The 12,541-nt window shown below is 44.0% G+C and overlaps 1 protein-coding gene across 4 annotated transcripts in view; it reads right to left on the bottom strand.

Annotated features, from left to right (window-relative positions):
• AMBRA1 (autophagy and beclin 1 regulator 1) overlaps positions 1 to 10,221 on the bottom strand; it is a 131,024-nt gene extending 120,803 nt beyond the window's left edge. The window contains exon 1 of one of the 4 annotated variants that reach the window (XM_034061664.1): positions 10,061 to 10,221. The gene's annotated coding sequence lies outside the window, so the exon portion shown is untranslated. Of the gene's footprint in view, positions 1 to 144; positions 162 to 10,060 lie in introns of those variants that run through there. The other 3 variants (XM_034061663.1, XM_034061665.1, XM_031053549.2) reach the window with 3 other exon arrangements.
• Positions 10,222 to 12,541: the final 2,320 nt, after the last annotated feature.

Raw genomic sequence — 12,541 nt, 5'->3', positions numbered from 1 at the left:
TCATCCCCTCAGAACATAAAGATGTAAAGATAAATCCTCCTCAGTTCATGTTACACTGAACAAATCTATCAATATTCAACAGAGAAGGAAGTGGCAACTTAGAAAAGCAAAACCACACATACGGGGGGAAGAAGCTCCACGTACCTACAAAGAGCTGAATTGTTAAATGGCAGAACACAGAATGGTCATTGGCAAACCTTTCTGTCCTCCCACTCGCCCTAAAAAAGCCTCCTGAGCAGATGATTTAAGGCAGCTGCTGCTTACAGGGAGGAGCTGTGTGAAGAGATAAGCCAGGAAAATGAGTTCTAATAAAGCAGACCAGTTTTCATTGCAAAAGTACAATAAAGGGTACTGAAGTGATGAACAAGTAAAGGCATCCATCTTCCTAGAACAGAAATTCACCACAAAGAAATTCAAGCTAGCTGGAAATCCCCTGACCCTTAATGTGAACAGCATGGGGATCATCTATTTTAGAGAAGCTGAACTCTGCAGTGTAAAATAAGCCTTCTTTCATGAATCCATGAAAGTCAGCCAAACATTAGGTAGGAATTATTCTACAAAATAAAAGCCTTATTGGAAAGCAACACAAAAACTAAAGATGATGCTTTTAAGAATCCACTTGCAGCATGACCGTGCAGATTAAAAAAGCCCAAATCCAAAAAAGCCAAACCAAGGATAACTGGAGTAGATAGAGCCAAAAGCACAGTATAATACAGGAATCACTAACCCAAACCCCTTTTTTCACTAAATGCTAATAAATCCTCATCAGGATTCTGCAAACAGCCCCAGCCACCCATTTTCAGCAATGACTGGATTCAGATGGTAAGCAGTGCAGAGGGGAGGACAGCTCAGAGGACAGGCAACAAAAAGCCTATTTTACAGGAGGAAACCTTAGGTCTAGTTTCATCTAGCAAAATTAAGAAAGCAGTAGGTGGATATTCTATAGGGGTGCATTCAAGGAGTAAGAACTACAACATCCCAAGATATAAACCGGACACAAAAGGAAGACAAGACTTGCAGGCAGAACAGGCTCAAAGCTTGCAGAGATCTCAAACATTAAGCTTTGGAATAGCCTTTCAGTAGCTGTAAAGGACAAGAAACTTAAAAGATCCCGATAACTTACAAGCAGGACAACCCAGTTACTCATGAGAAAGAACAAGCTCTGACAGCTTAGCAACATTTCAGTCCTGTCAGGAGGACTAATGTTCCCTGAAGTAAAACAGCAACAAGGAAATCAGGAGGTTTAACAAACATCTTTATGCCACGTTTACCGATTGCAAAATAGAGAAGCAGGTAACACCTACAACTGCAATTAGTGAACCTCTTGTATTCACCTCACTGAAAGGCCAAGTCCTCTTCACAATAAAAGAATCAAGTACCTACCTTAAAACAGCTTATCTAGGTCTTTGCAGATGTGTTCTAATTTGGCTGTAACACTCATGCCATGTGTGAGCCTTCCGTGCATGTCTGAACTTGATGGTTTTCCCTCAGGGACTGTCCTTGGCTTTTTCAGCTTATTCTGACTCACCTCTTTATCCCATTTGAAAAGAAAACAAAGGAAACTCGCACTCCGATGCCTACACAGGACCCTGCTGATTTGTTCAATGTTTTTAAAAGCTGGGATCACTTCAGAAAACACTGAACGTACCCTTCTCTAGTGGGGCTGGCACGTCAGTGTTACCCCAGATCCCTTTCGGAGCCAAGCTTTATCCATGCATCATAATGGAAAGTTTACTCCTTTACCTGAATTAGCCTGAATACAATAACTGCTCTCCACAACCTGGTGACAGATTCAGCAACACTTCAGTCTGGCAAAGAAAATTACAGCTGTCAAATGGAGAAACAGATATAGACAGAGGCATTGCCTTCACTCACTTTAGGAGGAACTTTTAACTGTATTACTGAATCATATGTTCAGGTCTGGGGGCCTTATTGTCATTGTTTTTTAAAGGACCGAGTTCCTTCTCTAATCTAGTCAAAATACCCACCAACTCCAAACATTCTGCTCAAACATAAGAAGCCAAACTATGACAGCATGTTTGGCATGTTAGCACACAAACCATGCAAGTACCAATCATATTTATAGCTACTCAGTAGCCATCTGACTAACAAGGTTTAAATGAAACACAGTGGGTTTGAAAATACTTCTCAAGCCCTCAGCACAAAGAAAACTTGCAGCTCACTGGATCAAACCTGTCCAGGCAAGCGGTGGACTGATTCAGTAACAGCTTCTGTTACAAACACCCATGCTATCATAACTGATAGACAGCTGACCATGAAAACAAGGAATGTTGCTGGGGTTGGTACTTTTCTATTTTCTTCTTGTTGGAAGGGGTATTTTTATAATCAGGATGACCAAAAGTGGAGTCCAGCAACTGGAAGATCATTATATGATGCCCTGGATGCCGTCCAGGGCACCAGAGAAATTCTGAAAGTGAAGAGTCATAAATCTTTCTATAATTGGCAGCTTTCTTTCCCTAAATTTTCTCCCCTCAGGGCATTTTAGGACAGCATGCTGGGCTGTTTACAGTGTTGGAAAGCATTACACAGCCCAACCCCAAGTCCTTTACTTGCTCTGCGCCAGCTGTCCTCAAAGAAGCCTTAAGAATCCCCAGCCTCAGAGCCATAGAAGCTCACTTGTAATTGTCACTTTTACAGATACTGAACCCCTAGAAAACCTAAGTGAAGCAGCAAATTGGTAATCACAGAATCATAGAACAGTTAGGGTTGGAAAGGACCTTAAGATAATCTAGTTCCACCCCCCCCTGCCATGAGCAGGGTCACAGTAGACCATACTGCCCAAGGCTCTGTGCAGCCTGGCCTTGAATACTGCCAGGGACAGAGTAATACTTCGTAGGGGTACAGAACTCCTTGAAAACACTGACAAAAAGGTAGGGAAAGAAGGGGAATAAAAAGAAGCACATTCAAATTGCCATATAGAAAGGATGCCAAGATATTTTATACATCATGCAGTGGTTTACAGTTCCAGTTAGAAACATGAGCACTTTACAGAGATGATGGTCCCATCTCTGAACATGCCATTCCCCCCCTTACAACATGTTTGGTGCTATTAATGTTGTGGAGAGTCAGTACCACCATTCTGGGAGTGCAGCTGGCTTTGATGCAAAGGAGATATCAGAGAACTACCTCATGTTATTCCATTCTCCACTGGGGGAAAAGAAAAAGTTACTTCATGTGGCCTTCAGCTCACAGCCTACAAATCTATTAGCACTCCAAAGGACGGCTTGCTTGCGTGCTGAGCCCAACACTAAAAGCCTTTCCTGATGCGTATGTACAGAAACAACATAAACAGCTCTACCAGTGTTTAAAAAGATAAGATAAAAAAGCTGCAAACAGTAAGAGCAATCTGTAATGGGAGTTCTATCCAAAAGATATAAATGTCCAAATAACTGCAGGCAATTCTGCTGCCCAAAGAGGTCTCAAGTGACTGATGAAGAAAGAGGCAACATCAAGTAAAACATAAAAGCTGTCTCTGGCTTTGCAATCCGGGAACCATAGAGAGAATGAACGTATAAGCTTCCCTGGAGAAAAGCATGTGCTGGTAGTTTCTGTTTCAAAATCCTTTTGTCAAGTTTTAAGGCTTTCAAAATGCACTGCCTCTAAAATGGGTATGCTTTGCATAGGTTACAGGCCAGTGCAAGCTGTATAGTTTGTATTAAAAAGAAAACCAAAACAAAACCCAAACAGTTGTGAACAATGAAGCATGTCATTGACCTGCACAAACACAGGCAAACTTATCTCTAGAAAAAGACAAAAAACTGATTATGAGTCCTCTGAACTACACCAGCTCTGGCCATGGGCTCCTTATCTCATCACCAGTAACTTCTGTTTTCAGAATGTCTGCTCTTCAGTAAAGTATCCAGCACTAACAAGAAAGCATCCCCTTTCATTTACTCCAAATGAAACTGTTGCATCTCAGGCTTTGAAACCTCCAATATCTTGCTGATATCCCAGAGTATTTTTTACTGTATTAAATACATTTTCATTTAATAAGTGTTAGTCATAATTGAGCATTCCCACTATTGTACATGTGGGTGGGTTCTCCAAGAACCAGCAGAAGATCATCAGACTTGTGATGATACAGTGAAAACACTGTATGCAGCAGTACAGTCTAAAGTGCTTTATCTTTGCTGCCAGTGATCCTCTTGTAGGCTGTAGTCACAAGACATGTTATTTCCTCAAAGCATTTTCTATAACAAATCAGTTTCCCTTGTATTTTACCCAGTTTAATTTTGACAAACTGCTTTATCAAGACCCCCATGTCTTTCAGAAGCTCAAAAGAGCAAAGAAAACATTGTGCCTATTGAAGAAAGTCTTGTCAGTGACTCCAGATTGCACAACCCCTCCTTCTCTTACAGAAGCTCCACTGATTAAGCAATAAAACCTAGTTCTGAAACCCACAGACAGGAGACCTGCAAGAAGAAACCAGATGCCTAAACCAATTTGGAATATATGTGAGCAATCACACAGCTGCAGGGAGTTTTCAGTTCCCCTCCTTCTTTATACTCCATGTTTTCCGCCCCCTCTGCAAATGGAGATTATGATGCCAACAACTTCCATGAAACAATACTATACAAGATCCAGAAATGCTATCCTGAACATAAGACCTGAATTCTACCAGCAGTTTTGTTAAAGATATTGATTCAGTTCATACCCACTAACACTTTTCATTGGGTCTCCACTCCCAAGACTGAGCAAAACAAGACAAGTTTATGCAGAACCAATGCAACAAAGAAATCCAACTGATTTCCCCTCTTTGCACTGCATTTCTTCAGCTAAACAAACAAGACAACTAAAAGAGTCCTAGTTTGGTAAGTAATTGAACTATGTACACTGGAATTCGAACAATGCTGTAACAACAACAAAATAGGTTCAAAAAAGGGTGATATGACTCATATCCAGAACAGTTCCAAGGATCAAAACTTAAGAGAAGTGCTGGAGGAACAGGACTATGTTCAGTAGAAAGTAACAGGGTCACAGGAATTTCTGACAATGTACCTGATCAGCTACGTTTTCCTCAGACATCATGACTGTTGTCCATTAACTCCATTTGTGGTACTTCCCCATGGGCTTTATGACTGTTCTCAGAGCAGCCTTCCAATATCTGAAGGGGGCTATAAGGATGCTGGAGAGGGACTCTTCATTAGGGAATGGCCAGGTTGGACAAAGCCTTGGGCATGGTTTAGTGTGGGGTGTCCCTGCCCATGGTGGGAGGGTTGGAAATGAATGATCTTAAGGTCCTTTCCAACCCTAACTATTCTATAACTCTATGATTCTATGACTGTAGGGACAGGACAAAGGGTAACAGGTTTAAACTTACACAGGGGGAGTTCAGGTTAGATATAAGGAAGAAATTCTTTACTGTTAGAGTGGTGAGGCACTGGAATGGGTTGCCCAGGGAAGTTGTGAATGCTCCATCCCTGGCAGTGTTCAAGGCCAGGTTGGATGAAGCCTTGGGGGACATGGGGGTTGGAACTGGATGATCTCAAGGTCCTTTCCAACCTCAACTATTCTATGATTCTCAGCAATTCCTGGGTTAAAACAAACAAAAAACCCCAAACAGAAAACGTTCTGTATTGAGACAACTTGGGGTTATCTTGCAGCAGTAACTAAATGAACAGAAAATGAGAAATAAAAGTAATCCAGAAATAAAGCTACATTGGACTAGAGCCTTTAAACAAGCCCACAAACAAAAACAGTCTGCCGAGGTATCGCAAACAAGTATCTTGAGCATGATTAACCAAAACAATGAAAAGGGAAAAACTAGAACCCATTCTTTTGTTCTGTTTCTGTGTCCTTGATTAAGCTTAAAAAAAAAACAACCCAAAAGTAGCTTAATTTAAGACACTAGAATCATGCAGATTCCAGTCTTAGAGTCCCTTAAATATGGAAAACCCCACTAAAAAATAAGCCTTAGGAGGACAGAGAAAGTAAGTTTATGATGCAACTATGCAACAAAGTCCAAAACTAATATTATGAAGCCACTTTAATTACATGGCTCCGGTTTTAGTCTTCAAAGGTTTTAAGATATTCCCTAAAGTATTATTCTGCAATCTGAAGTTTTCCCTTGATTAAGGTCTGACAGATGTGGAAAGTAATTCCAAAGCACATCTTTTGCACTAGGTACACAGCTCTAGGTTGTATCCACAGCTCTAAGCACTTCCACATAAATCAGAAGAGGATTCCTAAAGAAAAATAACTTGTAATAGTGCTTCATTATTAAAAAATTCAATGCCATGTTTTAAATTGAAACTACAAACAGCTTAAGAAATTCAATTATATTACAAAGATGTCATTGTCATTTCAAGATCCTATATGACTGCAACAAGGAGCTGATTGCCATTAGAATCTTAATTTGCCTTCCCAGGCTGAATTAAATGAGCTATAATACTCTTAGAAGAACTTTAAAATTGCTAGTTATTTAAAGCAAAACGATCAAGAAGTGGAAGAGAAACTTGCAGCTATCAACTCCTAAAGGTCAGAAAAGGAATTGTAAATATAAAAAGGGAAGTAATAAAAATAAAACTAAGTGATCAAGCAGTGTCTGGAGTCTGACAGTTTCATTTACCAACGAGAATATGAAGCACTTTCATGACTATTATTACAATTTCCACATATACTTAATGAATTCTTGAGAAGAGAGATATGAGTTCCAATCCACAAGATGTGAAATTATACTTATTCTCTTCCTAAAGCTGTAAGATAAATCAAACAAAAGAGCCGAGATTCATAAGATTAAGAGTTGGTTTCCACAATTCCATACTCAGACCATGGCATCTTTTGCTAAGCATCGTACATAGCAGGAAATGAGGGACAGAGAGAAAAACAGAGAACTAGGGCAAAAGATAAAGGAAGAGAGAGCAACAGAATGACATCGAGTTCAGATTAACCCCTTCAGAGAACTATTCTCATTTATACAGGAAAGCAAAGAAATTTTCAATTCAAAATCCAGTATTTACATTAAAAGTCACATCAAGGGTCCTCAAGCTCCAGAGCCACAGCCAAGTGCCCCCTAGTGACACCGTACACACGAGAAATTTGGGAGCACCAACAGTAGAGTAGCAGAAGCAGCATCGGGTACCCACAAGATGAAGCTTTTATGCATTCAAGACTGCACTTCACACATGTGTGCCTTATCCAAGTAATAAAGAAACAGCAAGGGGAAGCAAGACCGTATTTTATAAAGCACAGCTGATATAATTTCCTGCTCACATGGAAATAATCAAATAAGGTAACGAGCCAAAAAAGCTAAGATGATCTACACAGAAGCTAAAGTCTTCATGCTAAGATGTATTACTGCTAAAGATGTGGGAGACAATGATGATTTAGACTCTGAACAAAGATAAACACTCAGTTCTTGACGCTCTTTTCCTTTGTGACCTTGGACTGAGACTGTGGGAGAAATATAAAGGGAGGGAGAGGAAAGTGTCCAACACATGGGTGAGAGACTCCTCTTAAAATCCTGCACTGCTCAAGGTGGAGAATTAGTGCTACGTACCAGGAAGAAGATGGCAAGAATTGCTGTGCTGGCACAGCCCTCCCTGGGAACACTGGAAGTGGATCTGTGTGAGCACATAGATTAAGAGGACTCTCTCCACGCCCAGACCTGGCACCTCATCATCCTGTGAGCCTTCAACAAAGAGTTTACACAAACTGGAGGCAACAAACAGCTACCACACAACAATTCTAATTGTTGTAGGTCTCTTGTTTTAAGCGACCCAATCAATGGGCCTTTCATTAAGTGACTGCTACATCATATAACAACTTCCCATTAAAATAGTTCTAACTTTAATCCTCTTCCACTGCACACCACTTTCAAAAGCCACAAGTCTCTTGTCCTCACCTTATTAATATTTTGTTTCTATCACCCTCATTACAAGGTTAGTGCAGAGCTACTAATACAGAACACACAAGCAACCATTAAATATGCACTATGCCCTTTATCAGGTCTCCAATAATACAAACTCAATAGGGGAAAAAAGGTACCTTAATGCTATTTGTTTTAATGGAACTAATAAGCATTAACAGAGACAATAATTTTGTAATAGCCTTGAATCCAATTCACTCGCTAACCATGGCATGAAAGATACTTTCCAAAAGTTTCATATAAGATTACGACACAAAAAAAAGAAGTCTCCAAATGCCTAACCTATAGCAAAGGGATAGCAGCAGACAGTATCATCGCTTGCCTTCTTTATAACTTGTTACAATTGTGTTAAAGTACTGCAGGAAAAATGGGAAAGTAGGAAACAACCAAACAGGAATCCAAAGGGTCAGTTATGACTCAGAAAAGGGCAAAAGAAAGAAAACTAAGGAGAAGCTGTCAGCAAAGTAAACATTCTGCCTAAACTCCCCAGCAACTGAATCTGAAAAGGCAAGTCCAGATACTTGGATCCAAGTTCTTTCTTCATTCCAAGTATTAGAACAGATATAAATGCTAATGGACTGCTGCGCTTGTAAACATCCACGCTGCCACAGATCGACAGATGAGTACAAGGTATTGATTTGTTACCATTGAAACACAAATGGTCCAACTTAAAACAGTATTTATCTACAGCAACACCAATTGTGGAGCACAGGACCTGAAGAGTTACGAACATCAGGAATAACATCACAGCAGCCTTGCAGAACGCAAACAAGGAGTTTGAATTTAACAGGGAATTTCAGCTACTGTTGCCTGCCTCATTCAAATCTGCCTGGGTTTAACCCCATGCCACGTTCTGAAAACTGACCCAACAACAAAATTAAACAGCCCAGTAATGGGTTGGCAGCACATTACCAGCAGGTCATTCTTAGGTCCCATTTTAACATTCCCATTAGCAATTTGAAAGAGGATGGGAGTGGCAAAGGCAGAGAAGCCAGATGACATTTGCGGAGGACACCAAACTGGGTGGTGCAATAAACAAGGACAAATATAGAAAAACACACTGGGATTTTATACAAAGACCCAAGAACATTTCATACGGAGGACAAAATGGAGCAGCACTTAGCGTTGCTCCTGGATGTATTTATTGCTATAGCTGGTCTTCCTGAGCACTGGCTCACACCTTGATAACAACTGATCTCAAATTGGTCTCTTACTTCAGAATGATACCATAAAAGCACAGGTCAGGGAAAACTGCATGTAACCACGTAAAGCATCTGCTGAAGATGAAATGTTTCAGTGCAGGAACTGTGCTGCAAAAGTTGTTCAATAAAGAGAGCAGAAAGCACAGTACTGACACAACAAGAAGTAAACTCAAAAACCTCAACACTACATAAATCTATGTGTTGTAGGTGAAAACAAAAGCGTTTCTATAGCTAATGAATTAACCAGGCTTGCTTCCTCACAAGAAAAGAGGTTACCAAGTGTCATAGTACCAGGGGCACACATGAAGGCATTTTATACACAATGCTACTTACACACGCAAGTGTTGTACAACACACGATAAAAAACAGAAGGAGAAACAGACAAGACAACACTTATTTCACCTTTCATTTGGCTAAGGCCGGAAAACACCAACAACAAAAACATTCATTACTTTAGCCTCCTAAAGCAGCCTGACCTTACCCCCCCCGCGATGCCTGGAAGCCCTTGCCTATGCTGTTGCCCTGTGGGAGCAGCAGGAGGGAAGGGGGCGATGGAGAAGGAAGTCCCAGGCACCCAACGAGAGCCCGGTGTCCGGCAGCGCCCGGGGGGGCAGGGGCAGCTCCCCGGGGCCCGGAGCCGCTCTCCCTTCTCTCCCAGCCCGGCCCCAAACCGAGCTCCGCCGGTTTCGCCCTCACCAGCCGCGGCCGCCCCGCGGAGCCCACCGTGGCCACAACGGCCTCCGCGCTCCCCCCGCCGCAAGGCCGCGGTCTCGGAGCCCCCGAACAAAGGCCCCGGAGGTGAGAGCCGGCCCCGCTCCTCCCGCCGTGGTCCCGCGGCCCCGCGCGGGCAGGTACCAGCCGCCTTGCAGGGCGCCGCCGCGGGGACGGCCGCGCCCGCCCGCCCAGGGACCAGCGGCGGCGGTGGGGCCGTGGCCTGGAGTCGGGCTGAGCGCGTAGGCCCGGAGCCTACCTGCCGGGGAAGGGCCGGGGCCGGGCGGAGCGGGGCCGGGGCCGGGCCCGGAAGGAACGGCCCCAGTGCTCGGTCGTCGCCGCCGCTCCGAGCTCCGGCCAGGCGAACCAGCCGAGCGCCGAGCCAGGCCCGAAAAGCGGCGCCGAGAGCGGTACCAAGGCCCGAGCAGCCGAAGCTAGAACGCCACCAGGCCGCGCTAGCCGAGCGACGAGCTCTTCCACCGCGGTGCAGCGAGGCGCCGGGGCTACGCTGCACGCGGCCGCCGGAGGGAGACGGAGGGCAGGCGAGACGAGTCGAGCCCGGAGCGTGGAGGGGGTGGGTGTTGGGGGTGGGCCTGGCCGGGCCGCGCCGGCGCACTGAGGGGCTCCCACCGGGCGGAACGGGAGTGGGGATGGCCGCTGGAACCCTTCGGGTGCGCCGGGCCGCGGCCTGGTGCCCCGGAGTGCGAAGGCCGCAGGGCAGGTGGTACCCCGATGGTACATAACACCCTGCGGAACGAGCTCCGTGCCTCCTGTACTGGGAGTTCTCCCCCTCCAGACTGATAGAGGGTGGTTAAACTGTGATTAAAAACAGGCAAGAAAAACGGTGTCAGAGTGAAACACTGACAGCTACGGGTGTCAGATGTAACTGGAAACCTTTTCTGAAATAGGACTGTATTTTATATATATTGGCATATATATTCAATACTGTGTGCGGTGGAGACACAAAATGAGTACACAGCCCCTTTGGGAGAGCTGCACCCTGCAATGAGGGGCCCTGCAAAGGCAGCAGCATCTTGCTTCCTCCTCTGTGTTGTAGTAAGGCTGAAAGAGTTGGGGTTGTTCAGTCTGGGGGAGGACTGAGGAGACCTTGTTCTGGCATTTCAGTTCTTAAGAGGGACCTACAAGAAAGATTGCGAGAGACATTTTATCAAGGCCTGTTGTGACAGGATGGGGGTGATGGTTTTAAACTAAAAGGAGATTCAGGCTGGGTGTGAGGAAAAAATTCTTTACAGTGAGGGTGGTAAAACACTGGCACAGGGTGTCCCAGAAGGTGGTGTTCAAGACATTCAAGGCCAGGCTGGATGTGGTTCTGAGCAACCTGATCTGGTTGAAGATGTCCCTGCTCATTGCAGGGGGTTTGAGCTAGAGAAGCTTTGAAGTTCCCTACCAACCCAAACTATTCTACCATTCTATTGGAGAAGTGAGAGCTCAATGGAGGGGAGGAGGGAGACTTGAAGGTTGAGAGGAAAATTTAAGCAAGCCAGGGCACGTGGCACCCGTTAACCAGCAAAGGAAGAGTCAAAAGGCCCAGACACATTGGAGTTTAGGGTTTGAGGTTTGCTGTAGTACCTGACTGGAGGGAGCAAAGGCAGGCTGCAGCATGGCAAAACAGTCTTCAAGGAGGTATCTTAAGGGAAAACTGAAAAGGGCTGAGGATGGGATTTCACAAAGAGTTTAGTCATGTAGTGAAAGCAGTAATACCTTGGACAGCTGGACAGTCAGTCACCGTCATCCTCCCACAGATGACTGAGAACCAGCAGACATTATATGGTCAGGGTAAACTTCACAAAGTTCTGATAATGCACAGACTTGTAAGTACTCAAGAACGCATCTGGCAAGAGGAGGCAGAAGTACAGGGAAGTGAGAAAGCAGGAAAGAAACGTAACTCTCAGCTGTGCAATTTAAATATTGTCTAAGCCCAATGGAAAAGGGGAAAGTCTAGGCGAACTGTTCTGAAGGAAGCTGCTTAGGAATATACAGGACAAACTGTCCTCCAGATGAGGAGGTTCCTGTTCCCAAGTGAACTGAAGGGTACTGACATCTGGCTAGAGGAAGAACAGTAGATTCATTATATCTGGTGTGGCCTGATGCAATTTTTGCCCAAGTTGATAGGCAGTGGGATGAATTTTGAAATTAAACTCCACCAAAGCTGCCAGTGGCTGAAGGAAGACAAGACCCAGCAGCACGTGTTCCAGGAAGTGCCTCCACTTTCGGTTCACTTTGGTCCCAGCACACACTGAGATGAGCTATTCATAGCTTAAGTTGAGAAACTCCAGCTTGTTCCTACATGACGGTGTTTGTACCTACATGTGTCCAAATCTCACTTGACCTTCACGTCACCCATGCAGCTCATTCAGTGTCTGCTGGTGTTTAGATCTGAACATTGGTATTTTTAGCACAGACCATCAAATATAATTATGAGCCATCAAGCAACAACTCTTACCCTAAAAATGTTTTTTTAGGGTAAACTGAGTTACATCTCAGTTTGCTGTATATTTTAAAGTTTTTATCAAGGCTTATGAAAACATCTTGTTTACACACTATAAAGCATGCTTGGTTTTCAGTAAGATAGTAAAATGCTCACTGCCATCACCCAGTAGGATAATCCTGCATCTCCATCCTACACTTGGTTGGGAACGTGTCCCATATTTCCTTATTCCTCAAACGTGGGGCATGATCCAGGCACATTTCCTCTGCAAGAACATACAGCCCTGCCGTG

Source organism: Melopsittacus undulatus, chromosome 4, assembly GCF_012275295.1.
Source record: "Melopsittacus undulatus isolate bMelUnd1 chromosome 4, bMelUnd1.mat.Z, whole genome shotgun sequence".
Classification (NCBI taxonomy): Eukaryota; Metazoa; Chordata; class Aves; order Psittaciformes; family Psittaculidae; genus Melopsittacus; species Melopsittacus undulatus.
Note: the sequence above shows the minus strand (reverse complement) of the source record. Positions and strands in the feature narration are given on the sequence as shown.